Raw genomic sequence first — 22503 nt, 5'->3', positions numbered from 1 at the left:
AAAGGGGAACCTTCTTACATTGTTGGTGGGAAGGCAGGATGGTACAGTCACTCTGGAAAACAGTATGGAGCCTCCTCAAAAAGCTAAAAATAGAACTACCCTATGATCCAGCAGTTGCACTACTAGGTATTTATCCAAAGTATACAAAAATAGTGATTTGAAGTGGCACATGCACCCCAGTGTTTAAAGCAGCACTGTCTACAATAGCCAAACTATGGAAAGAGCTCAAATGTCCATTGACAAATGAATGGATAAAGATGTGGTATATATATACAATGGAATATTACTCAGCCATCACAAAGAATGAAATTTTGCCACTTGTAATGACGTGAATGGAACTAGAGGGTATTATGCTAAGCAAAATAAGTCAGTCAGAGAAACACAAATTCCATATGATTTCACTCACATGTGGAATTTAAGAAACAAAACAGGTGAACATCGGGGAAGAAAAGGAAAAATAAAATAAGATAAAAACAGAGACGGACGCAAACCATAAGAGACTCTTAACCACAGGAAACAAACTGAGGGTTATCGGAAGGGAGGTGGCTGCAGATGGGGTAACTGGGTGATGGGTATTAAGGAGAGCACTTGTTGTAATCAGCACTGGGTCTTATATACAACTGATGAATCACTAAATTCTACCCCAGAAACTAATAATACACTATATGTTAACAAAATTGATTTAAATAAAATGATTTTTAAAGGTAATGGTACAAAGGTAATCCATAGAATAAAGAGAGAACTCTCCCTCAATGCCCAAAGAAACAACAGTAAAGGCGATAGACCACATAGTGAAAAACATGAACTGAATGTAGCATCAGATACAGAGTAAATATATTAAGAACAAGCACAGAGTCAAATTAAGAAAGGACTCAACTCATTTATTAAAAAGTTCAAAAATGAGCAAAGGGAAAAAAAGAGAAGAAACCAAGAAAAGATTATTATTATTTTTTTTAAAGTAGGCTCCACACCCAGTATGGAGCCCAACATGAGGCTTGAACTCATGACCCTGAGATCAGGACCTGAACTGAGATCAAGAATCGGACGTTTAACCAACTGAGCGACCTAGGTGTCCCAAGAAACAGACTCTTAACTACAGAGAACGAACCGATGGTTACCAGAGGGGAGGTGGGTAGGGCAATGGGTGAAAAAAAGTGATGGGGATTAAGGAGTGCACTTGTGATGAGCACAGGGTGTTGTATGGAAGTGCTGAATCACTATACTGTACACCTGAAATGAATATTACACTGTATGTTAACCAACTGGAATTTAAATAAAAACTTTAAAGAAAGATATGGCTAGTACTTAGTTAATATGAGGACCATCTCATACTAGGTTAATGCTATTCTATTTCTTACAAGTTGCAAAGTTCAAATAACTGACGAGAATTGTAATAGGAATAGAAAGGAACACTGACAAAAGAACTTGACATCACTTTGCTATCAAAAGATATTTTCCCAGGGCGCTTGGGGTGGCTCAGTCGGTTAAGCATCTGACTCTTGATTTTGGCTCAGGTCATGAGCTCCGGGTTGTGAGGTGGAGCCCTGCACTGGGCTCTGTGGTAGCCATGGCTCCTGCTTGGGATTCTCAATCTCCCTCTCCCTCTGCCCTCCCCTGCTCTCTCCCTCTCTCTCAAAAAAAAAAAAAAATATATATATGTATGTGTGTGTGTATATATATATATATATATATATATATGTATGTATATATATGCCCATAAAAAATTAGATTTTTGGCCAAAAGTCAGTTTCTTGCTATTAAATAAAAAAACTGTGAGAAGTATATGTGTGTGTGTATCTCTGTGTATATATAAACACACACACATATATATACATACATATACGAGTTTCTCCTGCTATCCAGAAGTAAAGGATTTCTAGTAAACCTTCCATAAGCTAAAACGGTGTAAAGCAAAGAGGCAGTTACCATTTTGGAAAAGCGAAATCCTCTTCAGATTTCTTTCAGTTAGTGCAAACAGCTACTAATGTGGGTCTTTTGTAAAAGCAAAGTGCCATAGAGTAAATTTTCAGATAGCAAGGAAAACATGCATACATACATCTTTAAAAAGACTCTTGAAAAGAACTTACAGATTGAAAGTACTCCTCATGATGCAATCACATGTCAAAGGTAATACTTATACTGTGAATACAAACTTTTTCTTAACTACATTTAGAGCAAAATTCAATGGTATATATATATATATATATATATATGTGTGTGTGTGTCTGTGTGTATATACATATATATCTCCTCTTCCTCAAAAATTAGTTTATATACACCGATGTTGACTATTCAGGGAAATGGTGCACAACTTAATTTCCCAACGGAAGTGAATTCTTTCCTAAAAATTTCTTTTGGGTTATGATTTCAAATGAGAACCTAATATTTAATAAATTAATAATAAAAAATTAGTATTCCATATTCAACCTCTTCAGAAAAAACTCCAGAAAAGTCTACATTCATCTAGTCACTCCCAGATTGAAACCACCCCCCACTGGAAGTACCTGTGATCTCCAAACATTTTCAATCAGATGAGCACTGAACAACCCCAAGCACCAAAAATTTTCCATCATGTACTCAAAATATGAACATTATTTATGTGTAAAATACATACATCTCAGAATTAAATATGTATAACTAAACATGAGCAAAAGTGGAAATTTTAAAGGTTAAATATAAAAGTGAAATAGACGCTATTTTTAAATGATAATACCAGGCTCACTGTGCTTCTTATCTCAAAGTAGAATATACACATAGGGTGGGGTTCTTCATCAAAGATATTTGTAGGGATCCACCTGTGAAATAGTCTTTTTGGAAACTACCAATATTTGTTGGTGGAATTTCTGTTGTAACTGATCAAAATACCCTTCATTTTTGCTCTAAGTGTAGTTAAGGAAGAGTCTGTATGAGGAGTATAGGCCTTGTGTTCCCAGCTCTCAGATGCATAAGATCTGTACATGTGCTTGTATCATGTGCAATACCTTCAATCTGTAGGCTCTTGGCCAGAATCTTTTTTAAGGCACTTGATCATTTTTTGAGCACTATTCTGGTTAAAGCTAAAAACACAATCTGTTAATCCAGGCACATAAAAATGCAATTCCTCATATGCTGAAAGTGACTAAACAGGTAAGGTCCCCACTGTCAACTCTTACAAGATGTGGAGTTCAGACACCTCTTTCCAGAAACCGATTGCCATACTTGATAAGTGAGCATCTGGCATACAGAGTAACTTGGGTCAATCTATAATTTAAATATTTGTGTCCTTTATTTATTTTTATTTTAAATATTTATATTTTTCATTTCTTTTGTATTTTTAATAACTATTTCTTTTTAAAATTTAAGATAAAAACTAGTCATTATAATAATTTCTTTTCACACCCCCGTGGGTCATCCGTGTATTTTTGAAGTGCAAACCCCCCATTTCAAAAAATGCTAACATAGAGTGTGAAATAAAAACTTCAACCTATCTAGGAAATTCCTTCACAGATTTATCCTACTTTTTCAGCATTCCCATAAATGAATCACTCATGGTAAGTGAGCTGTTGTTACGATAGAACAAGATGCAGGGCAGGAAACTGAGACTATAATATTTTCTGGTTGGAAATGTAGTCTGTGCAAATAGAGAGTAAGCCAACTATACTAAAAACTAGAGGTCAGCAACTAAATAGATGGTAAGCCAGCTACACTAGCAAGCAAAGGACCTGAGCGAGAAGAGCAAGTCAGGAACCTCAGCTAGGCAGAAATTAGAACATGTAGCTCATAGGAGCTCAGAGACCAAAAGTTTAAAAAAAAAAAAAATCAAGCAAGCAGATGAGAACCCCAAGGCACAATGGCAAGGCTTCTGGAATGGTAACAAGGTCAAGAAGGCAGGAATCAGGAGATCCACTTTAACTAGCACAGGGGTTGGTGAAAGGACAAGGAAACAGATGTGAGGCCCAAGCAACAAAGCAATCTAATACTGAAGCAATTTTCTGTTATGGCCAGGAAGTTTCTTGCATGTCTCCTACTGGATCCTTTCCCAGAACTTGGCTAGTGTGATCTTGTGCATAGCAGCAGGCAAACTGGAGTGTCTGGAGAAAAGGTAAAGTAGGGAAGGGGGATCAAGGAAATATTCTCCAGAGCCTGTACCTCTGTTATGAAGTCCCTAACTTCCTGCAGCATTCTGCCCCCCATTTTCCCTTAAAATCACACTCATATGCTACCTCCTTCCTTAATCCTTCTTTATTCATCTCAACACATCACTCTGAATTTCTATAGCAGTTATTTTATCCTCTGAGCATTTTAACGCAACTGCGTACAGCTCTGCATTTTTTTTTCCTCATTTCATTTGTTAGCTTCCCCAAAGAGATTCCAAATACCCAAAGAGCTATGGATTCATGTTATACTTTGATTTTTAGTAGGATATTTCTTAAATATTTCTGAGAACTCCTTGGATACTGTGATATCACTCTCTATCCAAACAAATGCACAGAAGGGCAAATGCAAATAATATTTAGTATTTAATTGTGTGAGATCAGGTAGCTTACCTAAGATAATCATAATAAAATTCTGCCACTAAATTTAAAGTAAAGGTAAGCAAATAAAAAAAATGGTTTCTGTACCAAAATACAATAGGTCTAGATTTATTCATTTGTGTGAAATGTGAAGAACCAGAATAAAAAACACTGGATACCAGACGTTAAAGCATTGATTAGTATCCACCCATGGATGGATTACTACAGCGTTCATTCATTAATTTACTGAAAAACTCCATAAACACTTTCAATATCCCTGTTATCAAATACTTAGCAGACAGTGGGGCAGGTACTAGACGAAGAGAGGGATACAGAAATGAAAAAGCATCATCTCAGCCTTAGAAAAACTCAGAGAATATAAAATATTTCAAAGTCACCTAGTCAAGCCCAGAAAAACCGTCCAGCCATTTGATGTTGGGCATGGACAATGAGTAGGAATTCACCAGGCAAAGAAGGAGAAGTTGCAGGTGGCAGCAGAATCCACAGCGGTAACGACCTGAGACCACTGGGATGTGGGTGAGGGGCTGGAGGGAGACTTAAGAAAGAGAAGAGACGGAAGGGGAGACGGAGCATGGATCGGTGTTGAAGCATACGCTGTGCTATGGTGTTTGGACATCATCTTGGAAGCACTGAGGAACCATGGCCAATCTTTCAGTAGTAAATTAGATTTTATCTGGTTTGGTGGGAAAAAGTAATATTTATTAATTTAGATGATTATTTAATTGCAGACTGATACTAAGATAATATGCAAATCCAACTTAACTGATCCATAACATTCAGGCTTATTCTTTTGTTTCTCAACTTAGCTAGTTTGGTTTTTTTTTAAGCCGGCTGACTTTCAAACTATCTCTGAGAATAATTCCAAACACACAGACCATTAGGTTGAAAGAGAAATGTCCACTGTAGCCCCATTTAACATATTAAATAATGACACACCTAATAACTAATGTGCTGATTAACTGAATTGACACTATTTCCTTGTACATTTTCTAGATGGATCTTACTTAACCTTGAACAAATGAAGTCCTGGCTGGACACTGTGTGGGAATCACGGACCCCCCAGCAGCAGTCACTTGCTGAGGTTTGGCAGCTCCCCATGCACATCTCTATCCTCTCTGAGAATATGGACTGCCACTCTATTGAGTTATCCATGTCCCAATGGATCATTAGTCTACCAATTCCATCTTTTTTATATTAAAAAACAGAAAGCCAAAAAAGAAAACAAACCCTGATCTGCTTCCCTCTCTGTTTAGGATACATTCTAATTTCTTTGTAAAGTGTATCTGACAAATGACACATAGCCCACACTGTGTTCCAAAAAAACAGCACTATTCCAAAATTATAGTGCAAGTTACTCAAGTACAAGAAAATACTGTTATTATTTAAACTTGTAGAGAGCTAGCATGATTGTCTCATTTGAAAGAGATAAATGTTGCTCAATATTTAAAAAAATTAACTTTGGTGTGTATTGTAAAATAAACATAAGAAATTTATCTTTATCTGAAATCACGCACGATATAATTTCATGGAAATATTTTGGGGGTAATGGCTTTCAAATGGATACAGGAAGAATGTTATTAAAAAGAACAAAGATTAGGAAATATACTTTAGCACATAATCCTGCAGTGGGGAAGGGAACAGTCTCTTATGATCTAATAGGATTTTTCCATTCTTAACTTGGTTAATCTTAGACACAAAGCAAATAAATCATTCTTGGTTTCTAAAAGTCCATGGTGATACTCAAAGGAAATTAATTGCCATTGCTAAACATGGTTCATAAAAACATATTATTAAAGTCAGCTCAATGAAAATTCTAGATTTATTACCGGTAAATGGGATGCCACTTTTCCCCTAAAATAAAGGATTTTCCAATCCCTTTCCAAAGAGTTTCTAACACAAAAGTAGCTTTCCAATATTGGGAAATAGATGTCACATGTGGTAGAATGGCAAAGGTATGATGTTGGCATATGGAGAACTTGGTAAACTCAGTGTGGTCTACTGAGTTTTCAAAGGCCAGTCCTTGAAAACTGAAAGCAGAGTGCCGCCTTCAGAAAAATCCAGGTATGCCACTACCTTAAAATGTGAGGAAAAAAGAGCTTGATTACCAGGCAAAGTGTGATTAAAATTCTTACCAAACAAGCCACTAGTCACTACATTGGAACTGAAATGTTCTCATCACTTAAAAAATATTTATTTAGAACCGAATTGTATCCCTCTAAATGTTCAAAATCAAAGACAAGCACTTACATGGATGCACATATACTATAACATGGAATTAAACATGCAGGGCAAATACATAAATGGAAAATGAGGCATTAGTATTTCTCAGTTAAAAGGCAGAACGCTGTAGCCAGGAGGCAACATATGTACCTGGGTTGAGGACAGAATAGCTATGGAAATTCTTCCTCCCAACTGAATAAACTATGTGGAAAGAGTGTGGTCTTTGGTCAATCAGAAGAGTTTGATGAAAGAGCAAGGATTTCAAAATCTGTTAGAAAGTTCACAAAACAGGTATAGTCTGTAAGTTTCCAGAGATGGGTGGTGAGAGAATAGATGAGAAGCAACCGATGAATGGAGTAGGGCTCAAAGTTGACTTCTGAAAGGATGGAATGACTTGGATAACTGGTGTGTTGAAGGGAAGGAATCAACAAACACTGAGTGACTCAAACCAGAGGTCTTTCTAGACTCCTCTTTTTCTCTCACAGGCTACATCCAATCCAGCAGCAAATCCTACTGGCTTTACCTTCAAGATACAGTGCAAACCTGAAACCTCTTCTCCGCACTACTAATCCCCTAGCTTAAGCCGACTATCTTTCCCCTGGCGTCTTGCAAAGGCATCTTCACTGCTCTCTTTGTTTTCACTGTTCCCCACCATCTACTATTCACCACAGTCCCTCCTCCACCCAGCAGTCAAACTTTATAATGATTTCTTATCACATTTAGAATGAAACAAAAACTGTTTATCATAAGCAATTGCACATTACAGTATCTGGTCCCTACTCCCTAGGTCCCCCTCCGTTTCCCAGTCTGGCTGTACTGAACTTCTTTGCTGGTTTTCAAAGCAAAATCCCAGTGACCTGCTAATTCATGGGGCACTGAAATTGAGCCATGTACAGACACTGTTTAATCTTGTGTCCTCTCTTAGGGGAATTTGTTCTTAGAATTGAATTATAGAAATGAATATTTGGGAATAACAACGACAGTGATTTACCTGATTACAGACAAAGAAAACAGTCTAATACAGGCATTTTCAAATTCATCTTTAAGATAAGAATAATAAGCATTTGCTACAGAAAGACAAACAGAAATGGCCTGTTGCTGTAAGTGAATACAGTCCTTCTGAAGTAGGAGATATGTTCACCAATATCGCACTCGCGGGCATGAACAGAAGAGAAATGGCAAAAAAAAAAAAAAAAAAAAAAGAGAGAGAGAGAGAAATAGGGAAAGAGATGGGTTGCAGGTACCAAAATGTTCCAACTATAGCTCATGGATCTGGGAAAAGTGGAGGAGACAGGGCTCTAGCCTGGAGTGCCAGATGTGAGCAACAAGAACACCAGAGTCTGCAGGAATCTATCAGCACAAATGACTGTCACATTCACCACACTCAGGGATTGTGGCTGAGTAAGAAAGTCGGAGTCCCAGCATCCTCACATTCTTTCCCGATATGTGTATCACAGAGTGTATTTTCCCACAGAAACCATGGTACGACATGGTGAGGCTTCCCAAATAGACCACAGAATTCTATCTAATCCATGCTATTACTGGGATAATGCATATTTTTAATAAGGAAGGTACTGATATCAAACTAAACATAATTACCAAAGTGTTGAGCTCTATACTTCATCTCATTGAAAATATATTTTATATCCTTATTTATTTGCATTTATTTGTATATCACAGCCATACTATGGATTAAAGTATCTCTGGGAAGAAAGCAAAAGAGTCTAAATCCTAATTTAAAAAATGATTTGCATCTTAAATCCCTGAGTATGGTCGAACTGCTAAAATGCACAGCAACCACAAATCGGAAGTTGATAATTACGTAAGTAGTCTGAGCAAAAGTCAAATGGATTCACACTCATTCCCAAGGGGAGAGCTCTTTGGTACAAAGGTTTGAAGGCAGAGGAGGTGTGGCCAGAGATATCACACCACATGAGAAAGGCAGCTGGATTTCTCAACTTTAGTCTGGATGAATACTTGACTGTATTCATTTACTTCCACTGGCCTGAAGCAGGCCAGAATCTGAAAAATATACCTTTCCCAACAGGTAAGGTCAGAACTAAGATGAATCTAACTGCCTTGAAATGTTCCACATTTATGAATACTCACAAATTAAAAGTACTTACAACTGTCAAGTGATTGACAACAATCACTTAAAAAGTACTTACACAACTGTGAATTTGTCCTATTTAAACCACTATGAAATCAACTGACAACCATGTTTTCTCCTTGGGCCTAGTGGCCAAAAAGAATCCTTAACCAGGAAACAGTAAAGTCTCCGATTTGAAGAAAGCCTAATATGCCCTAGTCACAAAGTGACTAGACTTTGCAAACCTGAAATTATTACATCTCATGAGGAAAAAGGTAGCAAAATCTTTAAGAATAGGGGAAGCTTGCTGAGGGAGAAATTAACTGCTTCACATCCTAATAAAATTCTACAGCGGGAAATCCCTGAAAGCAAATTTCCCAAAACTTAACAATGACTTATTCTGGGTGGTGGTAATACAAGACTGTTATTTTATTCTTTGTAATTTTTTGTATGTTTTAATTCTTCAAAAGAAAATTTTATGTGAAAATATATGCCTTATTGTCTTTGGTTTGAACCAGTCTTTGCCTTTTAAGACAAGGATCACAAATGCAAATGACTGTAAGGCTCAACTGCTAATATAAGTGAGTGAGGCCTGCAGGACAGGAATTGTGTCAAGCCAACAAGCACATACCCGTGTCAAGAGGTAGCTGTTCTTGGAACCGGCTCATAGCTGCTGCAAGTAGTGGTGCTGTCAGATTTAAAATTTTTTTGAACTAAAAATCTGGATTTCTGTTGAAATTTCCTGATTTTTAAATCTTTGCAAATGATTTAAATTCAAAAAAATTTTTTCAGTTGAAGGGCCAAACAAAAGGGATTTTCAAAGGTGATTTTGCCCATAAAGTTCAAGGTATGTATTTGTCTGTTTTGTATGCAAACCCATATTAACGTTAATATCTGAGAAGCATGGTTTTAGATCAAAGAAAAGAATGGCAGTAGTCTGTATGCAGTAGTCTGGCCATCCAAGCTAAGGCTTTCAGAGAACTATTAAATCCTCATCTAAATGGACACATCCCTATTTAAGAGCAGATATTTCTAAAACATTACTTTCTGCTAGCAAAATTTATTCCATTTTATTTATCATTAAGTCTCCACCCCATGTTAATAGATTAAACAAGATTAGTGGAGTGACATCTAAAACAGGGGCTAGGTGATACAACTTTACTCAAATTGTAAGTAAAAGAAGTAAATTTTTTTCTCATATTGCCTATCTGACGTGAAATTTGTGGTGAGAAAAAGTGCAAGGAATAGTCAAAGGGAAAACAGAGGGATCAATCGGCACAGAGCCATACTCTCTTCCTTTTTTTTTTTTTTAAGTAGGCTCCACACCCAATGTGGAGCCCAATGTGGGGCTCAAACTCATAACCCTGAGATCAAGATCTGAGCTGAGATCAAGACCTGAGCTAAAATCAAAAGTTGGATGCTTAACCAATGGAGCCACCCAGGTACCCCAGCCATACTGTCTTTTAAAGAACTGAGGGCATCACCAACGGAATGACAGGTTGGTGAAGTCCATCAGATGATGGGGAAGGTTAGTGGCCAAAACTCCAATAGGCTAAGATGCAAGAAGCTCACTCCTGAGACCAGACTGCTCAGTGAGGTACATAGGATTGGGGAAGTAGCAGGGGGAGTGGGAGGAATGGGGAATGAATGTCTGGAAGGCACAGGAGATTGGAACACCATGCCTGGAGAAACCTAAAAGTCCATTCAAAGAAAGGAGAAAAACCAAAAGTATCTGCAGTGTAAAGATTAGTAGTAGTAGGGTGCAAAGAAAGAGGATGAAATGAGGGAGAGAGAGGAAAGTCCAAATTCATATATTAGAGAGGTGCTGAGGTCACAGTCAGCAGAGAACAGGGTCCGAAGTCAGACCTTGGGAAACAAGCAAGATCATAGCTCTTGGTATGGGAAGAGGCAGACTAATCACAGGTTTCCAGATTCAGCCAAGTTTTCTCAACTTTGTTGTTTTTGGCCACGTAGGGGATGTTTACCTATCGAGGGCCAGATAGAGTAGAGGACATAACCTCAGATGGGTATGGACAGTGATCTGTTCCCTAAGTAGACTCAAGGCCAGAAACAGTATCTCAAAGGTCTGGGGAATGACATGGGACAGAGCAGCGTTATCTTCAACTGCAGGTGAAAAATACTGTGATTCACCTATGAGGTAAGTTTGCTACCTGATACATTTCTGCTAAAACCCATCATCCAGGAAGTTCAATTGTTTCATTTACTTTGCAAACAGGGTACGATCAGGAAACTACTTAAAGAAAGAGTTAAAAAACGTTTTGCAGAAGCTAAATACTTATTTTTTCTATGTCATGTGTGACCCTTGAACTTTATGTTTACATAAAAATGACAGGCAGCCGCAGAGTCCACTCTAATCTTTAACCATAACTGATTTCCAAGAATCTGTGATACCAACCCCAGTTCCTTTGGTTCGGTTACTTTCAGCCAGTTACCAGCATTTAAACTTAGTCAAGCATGCTAAAAATCAGACACAATGAAAATGCTAACCTACATGAAGTTGTGAAACTTTTTATTCAGAGAAAACTGTTTCAGCAAATCCCAAATCCCAATGATGACATCTGCTGTGAAGGTGAGAATACGGTAATGACTCAACACTGACTAAGGGAATTAAACTGTGGGACTTGCCCGTTTATTGGGCTTTAAAAACAAATTTCTAAGACCAACTTGAAAAGCAGGAAGTAAATTAAAATATGTTAAGTACATAAGGCAATGAAATGACCACTGAGGACCCAAAAAGGTGAATGGCTGAGATCCTCCACTTCCTGGCCTAGGCACAGTGAGTAAAGTCATTGGAGACTCTTGAGCTCTGGTTCTAGACAGAACATGTTATCCATTCTCTTTGTCTGCAAAGGATCCTCAGCATCAAATAGTCACACATGGCAGAAGGAAATCAACTTGAAATTCACATGAACACTTTGAAGTGTTTTCAGGGATGAAGGCATATAAATGTACCTAGGTGACAATGGAACTGGAAGCACTTGCAAAAGTAATGCTGCACCCACTTACACAAGAGCGTTTCTTAGGGGACTTGCCAAGCAATTGTGTTCACCTGAAATTCTCTGTCTTATTTTTAAGATCCTGCTGGGCCTGGAGGGAACTGAATAAAGGCAAAGGCAATCAACTCCAAGGAAGTCAGATTCAGATCAGCAGGGCCTGGATGGACAGGGCAGGCCACCCTCTGACCTCATCCATCACTACTGTTCTGGGCTTTAGTAAGTCACAGCAAGTTCCTGAAACTGCTGCCTTCTCCTGTGGTGTTAAGCTACATGAGCACACCATCCCATCTGTACATTCTCTAAAGTTAAGGAAAGGTGGAAAAATGTTTCTTACCCTCTCCTAAGCAAACACAAGCCAAGAAAGCCTCAGAGACAAAATAATAGCCCTCAAAGAAGGAATATCTGTATGTTCAGATGAATAATGCCAGTAAATGGAGAGGCATATAAGTTCTTGTCATCTGGGATCCCCTAAAAAAGGAAAATAAATTTATTTCTCTCCTTGCCCCATTTCTTTTTTTTTTCCTGATTGCTAACTGCATATAGGTAAAAAGTTATTTTCGAGGTAACTCAGTCCTGATAGAATATTAAGAGAGTAGAATGCAAAATGTCCAAGTACCTTTTGGGGGTACAAAAAAGGGAAAACCTGGCAGTTAAGGAGAGATAATAATATATTGAGTGCTGATGTTCTTTGAGGCACTGGGTTAAGCCTGTAGTACTTCATGGACACATCATATAATGAATTTAATTCTAAATATGGTGAATTATATACACATATATGTACATCCACACTTTACTATTCCACTTAACAATATATTATTCAAATTTCATAGCTGGTGAAACAGGCACAAAATTAACAAATAACAAGTCAGGGTATAAAATCCAAATCTCTTGAATTCCGCATCAACATTGTCAGTGGATCATATTCATATGCTGTCTTTCCTTCCATACGTTAATTTTCATTTGTCTGAACTAAATTAATTTATAAATTCAAATTTATATTATCAATGTGTATATTTATACAAAATCTATATTAAACGTGCTAAACTTCATGCTAGCTCAGTGGCATTTAATACTATATCTCTAAGGGAAGACATTTTCCTCTTTAAAACAAATGTACAAACAACAAAACAGGAGGGAGTCTTAATGAGAAGTAGCTATTTCGGAAGCAAATACATGTAAAAGAAGCCATTCTGTAAAGCCGAGACTCAAATTTCATAATCTGCCCAAACTTCAGGTCTGTGCTTCCTGGGCCTTCGTAGTCTACACCCTGTGTTGGTCAGGTTGCCAACAAGATTGTACCGTAAGGGGCACTTCATCTAGCCCTGGCGGTCCCCTCCTTGCATAATCAACACTGTTTTGTGCTGGTGCAGTAACAAGAAGCCCATGACAAGGTTTATAGTTTAGTTTTTTTCTCGAGAAATCACAGTGCTTATTTTTTCACTCACATGGGATATTTATTTTACTATGCTAGTTTCACTTCTAATACATACATATTGAAACCATAAAGATAAAAACACAGCAGTCAAGGACCAAATACATTGAGTGGTTGTCAGCTGTCTCAATTCTGAAGAATGAGCCCCCAGTGCTTAGACATTGAGTAGCAAGTAATCACTGTATCATCAGATTTATTTATTTTTTTAATTTGATCACTTTGGGCAAAAGTTGTAAGTCCTAGAAACACAAAGAGATAAATTTCTCTTTCCTTAGACTTCGAAATATCTCAGAAAGAAATGTCAGATCTACTGTGTTTAAACTCATTTATGATAGTTTTAAAAAGTATATAGTCCTTGGGGTGCCTGGGTGGCTCAGTTGGTTAAGTGTCTGCCTTCGGTTCAGGTCATGATCCCGGGGGTCCTGGGATCCCCGTGAACCTGCTTCTCACTCTCCCTCTGCCCCTCCCCTCACTCATGCATGCCCTCTCTCTCTTACTCTCTCTCTCTCAAACACAAATAAAATCTTTTTTAAAAAAAGTATACAGTCCATCAATTTACATTTTCAACCACAATAAATCTGATAGTCAACCATATTAGAAGCTGGGGTCCAAGGACTTACCTGCACCCCTATTGGCATATCTCATTCTAGTGAGGGGCACAAATCTATAGACAAAACAACTTCCAATTCAACTATTTGCACAAAATTAATAGATGGATGCAGTATTCCATTAAGGCAAAGGGTGGATATGATCCTTCTTCTTGATATGCTAGTCCTGACTGCTTGCTTACAAATGTCTTATATGATTTTGACTGTAAGCTCCATGTTACTTACACTACATCTCCCAAATTGGAGACATCATCAGCAAATTAAGTCATTTCGGACATAAGTAGCCAAAAGAATGACATTCTCATCAGCTAGTCCTTTAACTTGAAATTTACTGTTACAAAGAGGCAGATGGTCTATGTATTTTACTAAACTGAGAAAAAAGAAAATAAAATTTAATTTTAAAGACATGCTATGTCGAGGCCCTGCCCATCTCTCAGCCCCATTTTCTAAGACTTTCTGTCTGTTCACTAAGTGATGGCTACCCAGTCCTTTCTGTTGCTCAAGCATGTCAAGCTTGTTCTAGCCTCTGGGCCTTCCTTCATACTTGCTATCTTCTCTGCCTTGAATGTTCCTGCCTCATTTTTTGCATTTCCTCTTAGTTCCCATGTCATCTACACAGTGATGCCTTCTCTGACAGCATACCTTCCAACTGATTTTGACCATAACACTCAGCACTACCTGAAGTGTGTCTATTTACCCCTTTATGTCAGTCTCAAATGCTAAGGTATTTATGCCCAGAGTAGAAACCTTGCTCTTTTTTATTCACCACTGTGAACATGGTTGCTTGGCCTTTATTAGAAACTCAATAAATACTGATTAATGTAATGAATGATTAAAATTAATCTAATGAAAGCATTCTGATTTAAGGACCAAATTTAGGAAATAAGACCTTAATACTGACATTCCTAATTTAATTAAAATTTACCTTGAAGAAATTCATAACATAATAAAAATTATTATTTAACGATAATAATAATAATAATGATAAATTAGGTTCCACATTCATTCTTGGGAGTAGAGATACCCAGAGCCCTGCGCCCTGTCATGTGCTGTGCCCGTGCATGTGTGCTATGCCAGTTACACTCAGGAAGCCTGGCGGAGTCTGAGAAGCCAATGTGCCTTGCACCGTCAGTGACTGATGCACTCTTAACAAAGTCATGGAGTATCAGGAAAATAAAGAGTTATTCTGGAGACGGAACAGTCAAAGCTTATTAGTCTACTCAGTTTTGTCAGCCAGCCGACATACAGTGCCCCCCACTACCCTTCGTAAGTCTTCCACTCACTAAGCAAAGGCAAGCTGGTTCACCTACTTGCTTTATATCCTGCTGTTTTGGGGTGCAGTTAAAATTACATCAAATTGTGCAGGTATTCCTGATGTTTTATAAAGTGATCAGCAAGAGGAGATGGGACAGGCAGGGGTATGAAAGGAATAATGAAATTGAATACAGATTTGGGAGTTTGAAGGAGGTCTGAGAATGATGAGAACCTTTGCCAAACCTTAAGCCTTAGAACGTACTGCTTCTTCCTTGGGAACAGCATGTGCTATAGGGTGGGGCAAAGTGATTTCACTGCCAGATTTTTGATGCTGTGCTCAATTTAGTTTTCATTGTTTGCACTGGGGGCTTATTTTGAGTCACATACTCTATTACTGGTAATATAGGAGAACATCTATTAATATTTTGAGTCTTCATTAAAGTATAAGCTATAATTTAGCTTTAGATTATCTTTTAAAAGTATGCTGAATTTCTAAGTGGGATTTATTTTTACATTCGAATCATCCTCTTTATGTCTCCCCACACCAGTTTTCAAAGCAACACTGGTAAAGAATTTTTAAAATGTATCTACACCTAAAATATTGGAAATGCATTGAAAAGTGTGAATAATACAATCACAATCTTCATATGAAAAACTTTTTGCTACAGTAGAACTTGTGAAAAAATAAATATTGAATTAGTGAATCTTTCTTAATTTAATGCTTATTTTTTCATTTTTTAGAGAGAACGCACGCATGTGCATGAACAATGGGGAGGGGCAGAAGGAGAGAGAGAATCTAAAGCAGGCTCCATGCCCAGCACAGAGCCCAAGTGGGATTCGGTCCCTGAGATCATGACCTGAGTTGAAATCAAGGGTCAGATGCCTACTGAGCCATCCAGGTACCCCTTATTATTAATTCTTGAGAATAATACTATATATAATGGATTCAGATTCTTTTATAACATGTTGAAGGTTTAACTGATACAGATGGCTCTCTTTTGTTCTGAAACTCTCATAAATACTTAAATATATATTAAAAATAACCACAGAGGAATGAAATCTACCAGATTTAACAAAAAGCTCTTAAAATATAGAGGATATTTATTTATTTATTAAAGATCTTATTTTTAAGTAATCTTTACCCCCAACATGGAGCTCGAACCCACCACCCCAAGATCAAGAGTCACATGCCTTACCGACTGAGTCAGCCAGGCACCCCAACACAGAGGACATTTAAAGGAAATGCAGTATTGTTACTTTCAAATGCTGGTAATAAATTGTTAAGTAAATACGTGCTTATAAAATTATTCAATAAATTGAAAGACTGTTATGTAATCAGCCCATAAATTATAGGCAAACAGATATGGCCAATGTGGGTTTATGGGCTGATTACCTGAGTCTTAAAACTTGTTGAACACTTTGATTTTAAGCCTAAACATATTGTGGCAGCTAGCCTTCAAGATGGCCTCAGTGACATCCAGCTCCTACAGTGACTCAGCTGTGTAGTCCCCTCCCATAGTGAACCACGGTTGTTCTGAGTGGTCAGGAGAATATGGGAGAAGAGATGGTATATGACTTCCAACATAATTCAACTTTCATTCTGGTCATGCTATTCTCTATTTTGTAACATTCCCTCTGTAGGAAGCCCAACACTATGTTTTTTTTTGTTTTTGTTTTTTTTTTTTTTAAAGATTTTATTTATTTATTTGACAGAGATAGAGACAGCCAGTGAGAGAGGGAACACGAGCAGGGGGAGTGGGAGAGGAAGAAGCAGGCTCATAGCAGAGGAGCCTGATGTGGGGGTTCGATCCCATAACGCCGGGATCACGCCCTGAGCCGAAGGCAGACGCTTAACCGCTGTGCCACCCAGGCGCCCCAAGCCCAACACTATGTTGAATGATCCCATAAAAGACCAAAATATGAGGGTCTGATGCCTTCTAACAGCAGAAGTAGGCCAGTGAGGAATTTGGCCTTTGGCCAATAGGCAGATGAGTAAGCCATCTGGGGAAGAGAATTTCTAGTGAAGTCAAGCATTTGGGTAACTGCAGCCCTCACCAACAGTGTGACTGCAACATCATGAAACAGCCTGGGCCAAAATCACCCAACAAAGCTACTCTTGGATTTCTGACCTTCAGAATTACATATCTGCCATTTAAACTGCTAAGTTTTGGTATAATTTGTTATGCAGCAATAGGTAACTAATACACACATCCTCTTGCAACCTATCTGCCCTCTTATCCCACCTTGGCCAAAAGCCAAAGTCAACTAGATAAGTTATGATTGAAGATTATAGTTAGAAATAAGCTGTATTTTAGACATTTCTTAAGGAATGAATGAGTACGTAAAAATTATTTAGACTTAGTATCTAATACTTTTATACCCTGGTCTGGAATTTACCTGTGCAGTATTTTTTCTTCAAAGATTTTATTTATTTATTTATTTATTTGAGAGAGAGAGAGAGGGTGAGAGCACAGGCAGGGGGAGTGGCAGATGGAGAGGGAGAAGCAGACTCCCTGCTGAGCATGGAGCACGATGCAGGGCTCAATCCCAGGACCCTGAGATCATGACCTGAGCTGAAGACACTTAACCAACTGAGCCACCCAGGTGCCCCTTACCTGTGCAGTGTTAATAAATAGCGTTAATATGCAAAAAAAAAATTATGTAATAGTCTAGAATATACAAACTCATCTTTTGTGACAGGAAATAGATCAGTGGTTGGCTGGAAATGAGGGAATGGGGTGAAGGATTACCAAGAGGTCAGAAGAAATTTTGGGGGGTGATGGGTATGCCATAATCTTGACTGTATTGATAATTTTATAGGTATATATATATGTAAAACTTACCAAATAGCATACTTCAAATGTGTATACTTTGTTTTCAAAAATGTTTCAATATAGCTGTTTTTATTTTTTTTTAATTTTTAAAATTTTTGTAAAGATTTATTTATTAATGTAAGACAGAGATAGGGGAAGGGCAGAGGGAGAGAATTTTCAAGCAAACTCCCCAATGAGTTAGGAGCCTGACATGGGGCTTGATCTCATGACCCATGAGATCATGACCTGAGCCGAAACCAACAGTCAGACAGTTAACCGACTGAGCCACCCAGGCGCCCTAATACAGCTGTTTTTAAATACCTGACTACTAAATCCACAATTTACCTAATTTTCAAATTGCCATGATTTTCAGATTGCCAGGTCTGAATGTTATTAGCCTTTGTTACTTTGGGATCTAGAAAATTAAGAGACCAATAGTTTTATTATATATTATTCCATCCTTATATCACTGAAGCATTGCATAAACTATGATAGTCTGTGTTGGAAAATCTGATTCAGAGTACTAGTATAATCAAGTAAAAAATCTTCCTAAAATAATAAAAATTTATTATGGGAAACACATTGAGAAATATGAAGGATAGGTGATTTCATGTTCCCATGTAGTCTCAAAGCACAGGAACTGAACAAATCTATAATGATTTTTTAAGTTCACAAAAGATTACCTGGTACTTTCCTCAAAGACTCATTTAGAGTTCTAGTCAACATTGTCCAGGAAAATGGACCCTTTAGCCTTCAAATCCTAATGGGTAAAATTTAAGTTGCATTTTTTGCTCTGAACTCATAACTTTTCAACATAGGTAAGAAAACTATCTAGATGATGTAATCATATATGTCATTTGCCCATGTTAAAATCAAAGTTGCCATGTTAATCAAATTAAGTAATTATTACAAAGATAGCATTGCATGCCAAATTAAATATTACATATATTCATAAACAATGATAGCAGATGCGTTTATGTCATTTGCCTCCTTACATTGGCAATAACATCACATTTAACCCATTTTAATGATATCTAAAATAGAAATCATTCTGGGGCGCCTGGGTGGCTCAGTTGGTTGAGCGTCTGCTTTTGGCTTAGGTCATGATCCCGGTGTCCTGGAATAGGCCCCAAGTGGGGCTCTCTGCTCAGCAGGGAGACTGCTTCTCCCTCTGCTTGCCCCTCTGCCTGCTTGTGCGCACTCTCTCTCTGTGTCAAATAAATAAAATCTTTAAAAAAAATAGAAATCATTCTAAGATTAAGAAAAATTGTACTTTTATACAATATCTAAGTAAAATTTAATGGACATAATTAATATTGGTAACATATTCAGTAAAACATTTAAAATACAATATTCTACAGGATATTTTATTATTTTATCATACTATAATTATCCTCTATTGTCAGGAAGTTGGAATTTTCTCTCCAAATATATTTCCATATTTCTTTTAAATTTTTTTTATTAAAGATTTTTATTTATTTATTTGAGAGAGAAAGAGAGAGAGAGCAAGCACAAGCAGGAGGAGGGTCAGAGGGAGAGGAAGAAGCAGGCTCCTGCTGAGCAGGGAACCAGACACGGGGCTCAACCCCAGCACCCTGAGATCAAGACCTGAGCCTAAGGCAGATGCTTAACCAACTGAACCACCCAGGCGCCCCTATTTTCTATATTTTTAAAATAAATGGAATGTTATCATTATTTTAATTCTACTATTTACACTTTTAAGATTAACATGTTACTACCAGTAATTGGTTTTCTTATAGTAACATGTACATACTAATTTTCTTAATGATATTTAAAATATTGCTATCACTTTTTAATTGCTGAATCCCAAACATGATTCCCTGGCTTGATAACGAAACCTAAATTGATTTTTTTAAATTATGAAATATTGAAAACATTATGAAAATGACAATATAAAATACAACCAGGTCCTCATCACCCAGATAAAACAAACATTTTCCAAATGTTCTGCAAATTTTGGTGTTTAAAGAAATAAAATGTTACAGGTCAGGGTATCTCCTGTGCCACCCAGGTGAGCAAGCTCTGAGCACTGCGGCCACTCCTCAGGGCCTGGAGTGGGGAAGTCAAGGAAGAGAAACCCTTAGACCTGAGGGCAGCCTCTTCCTGGCAGCTGAACCACTATGACCCTCTTCAACAAAGCCCTTATTACAGGCTCTCGGCAGAGGTCAAGAACAAGATCACTTCCAAGCACGATCATCAAGCAGAAGAAGATCTTTGAAATTAGATAGAAGAGGTGACAGGCATGCACACTGGCACCAACTTGCTGCTGGGCTTAAAGGATGGCGTCATCCTCTCCGAGCTCATAAACACACTACAGTCAGGCTCAGTGAAGGTTAATGAGTCCTCGTTAAACTGGCCTGAGTTGGCGAATATTGGCAACTTTATTAAAGCCACATGACATATTTGAAGCAAATGATCTTTTTGAGAATGGAATCATGACCCAGGTTGAGACTATGCTGGTGGCTTCTGGCAGGTCTGGCTAAAACAAAAGGATTCCATACAACAACTGACATTGGCATTAAGTATGCTGAAAAACAAACAAGACATTTTGATGAAGAAAAATTAAAAGCTGGCCAAAGTGTAATTGGTTTGCAGACGGGAACTAAAAAATGCGCCAGCCAGGCAGGTACGACAGTATGGGACTAGGAGGCATCTTTATGATCCCCAAATGCAAACTGACAAACCTTTTGACCAGACCACAATTAGTCTGCAGATGGGCACCAACAAAGGATCCAGATGGGAACCAACAAAGGAGCCAGCCAGGTGGAGATGTTAGCACCAGGTACCCGAAGAGACATCTAGGATCAGAAGCTAACATTACAACCAGCAGACAACTCGACAATCTCTCTACAGATGGGAACCAACAAACCTGCTTCCCAGGAAGGAATCAGTGTGTATGGGCTTGGGCGGCAAGTATATGATCCCAAATACTGAGCCACTCCCACAGAACCTGTCATTCGCAATGAAAGCCAAGGAACAGGAACAAATGGGTCTGAAATTAATGAAAGCGACTGTCAGGCAGAATACCCAGATAAGTATCATGGACGGTACCAAGATGACTACTCCAGAGATTACCAATATGGCGACCAAGGCATTGATTATTAGACTGACACAGAGGAGCTCAGTATTTACCCCACTGTTTTTATTCAGCGAGAACCAAGCTAGCCTTGAGTAATTTTTATCTTGTCTTCCTAAAATACTACTATGTTATTGTACCTAAAAGAAATACTGCCTTACATACATTCCCTTTTTCTGTCTCTTCCCTAAATAATTGCTTTTTAGTGCTATAGCAGTTCAATCCTACAGCAGAAGCAATAACTCCCATATGAAGTAAAAGGAATACTGTGAAAGGGAAGTATTCTTGTACAGCCAACTCTCTTATTAAAGATCTATGCATTTTTACGATCTACTTAATAAATTGGGATTTTCAAACAGTAGGAAGCTTTTTTTTTTTTTTTTTTTTTTTTACAGTCTAGTATCTTGTTTCTACGCGGAGGACTAAACTCATGCTTATAGATAAACGTGGTCTTCGCCAACTAAATTTAAGATGCAGCATTTTAGAAATTTACATATCAATAGCTCTACAGTATTGTTCACTAGTGTTTAAATAAAATCCTGATCGGTGGGAAAAAAATAAAGAAATAAAATGTTACTGATACAGCTAAGTCCTATTCTTCTTCCCCTTCCTCCTGGAGGTAAAAAGTGAGTTTCCTTATATTTTAACTTCATATGCTTGTATAAAGTATTGTATATCTTGTTTTAAGCAAAGAATATTAATGGCAATTCCCAGAAAGGCCAATTAGAAAAAATTTCCAACTTTTTATCAGGGAATGCAAATTAAAATAACAGAGCTAATCTGTCACCCGTCAGACTGAAAAAAATTAGAAGTCTGACAATAGACTTGAAGTGCAGGATAAAAAAGGAACTTATGCACCACAGGGATAAGCTGGTACAATGTCTTTAGAGAACAATTTAACAATTTTTTAGTAAAAGTGAAGATATTCCATTGCTATGGCCCAGAAATTACCCTTCTGGGTATCTACCCAAGACAAAGTGTCACACTCAAACACTTCAGGAGGTATGTAGAAGGACTGTGTTAATAGATGGAACAGCTAACACTTGTACCGTACTTCGTATGTGTCAGGCACCGTTCCACGTTCTTTCTGTGCTTTTGCTCTACTATGCTCATAATATACCTATCCCATAAAAAACGTACTGCATTTTGCAGATGAGTGAACTGAGGCACAGCAGTTTATAACTTGCCACAGTTGCACAATGTGGTGGAACCCCAAACACAAGCAATCTAGTTCTGAGTCTGTTAACCACTACGCCGTATGGGTCACAGAAGTACCGTCGGAAGAACAAAAGAGTGGAAATCATACAAGAGACCACCAAGAAAGGAAGGAACAAACAGGTAACAATACATTCACGCAGAGCAAAACAGCACAGCCAGTAAGATGCATAAGCCAGAACTCACACAGGGGCTTCCATATATTTCAAAAACCTAACATAGGGAGAACAGGCAAGGTGCAAAA

The 22503-nt window shown here is 37.8% G+C and overlaps 1 protein-coding gene and 1 pseudogene across 1 annotated transcript in view; one reads left to right on the top strand and one right to left on the bottom strand.

Annotated features, from left to right (window-relative positions):
- Positions 1–22503, bottom strand: part of ADGRV1 (adhesion G protein-coupled receptor V1) — a 520697-nt gene that overhangs the window by 228585 nt on the left and 269609 nt on the right. The window lies entirely within an intron of this gene.
- On the top strand, positions 16188–20902 carry LOC105240417 (annotated as a pseudogene).

The sequence above is a fragment of the Ailuropoda melanoleuca genome, chromosome 3 (assembly GCF_002007445.2).
Source record: "Ailuropoda melanoleuca isolate Jingjing chromosome 3, ASM200744v2, whole genome shotgun sequence".
In the NCBI taxonomy this organism is placed as follows: Eukaryota; Metazoa; Chordata; class Mammalia; order Carnivora; family Ursidae; genus Ailuropoda; species Ailuropoda melanoleuca.
Note: the sequence above shows the minus strand (reverse complement) of the source record. Positions and strands in the feature narration are given on the sequence as shown.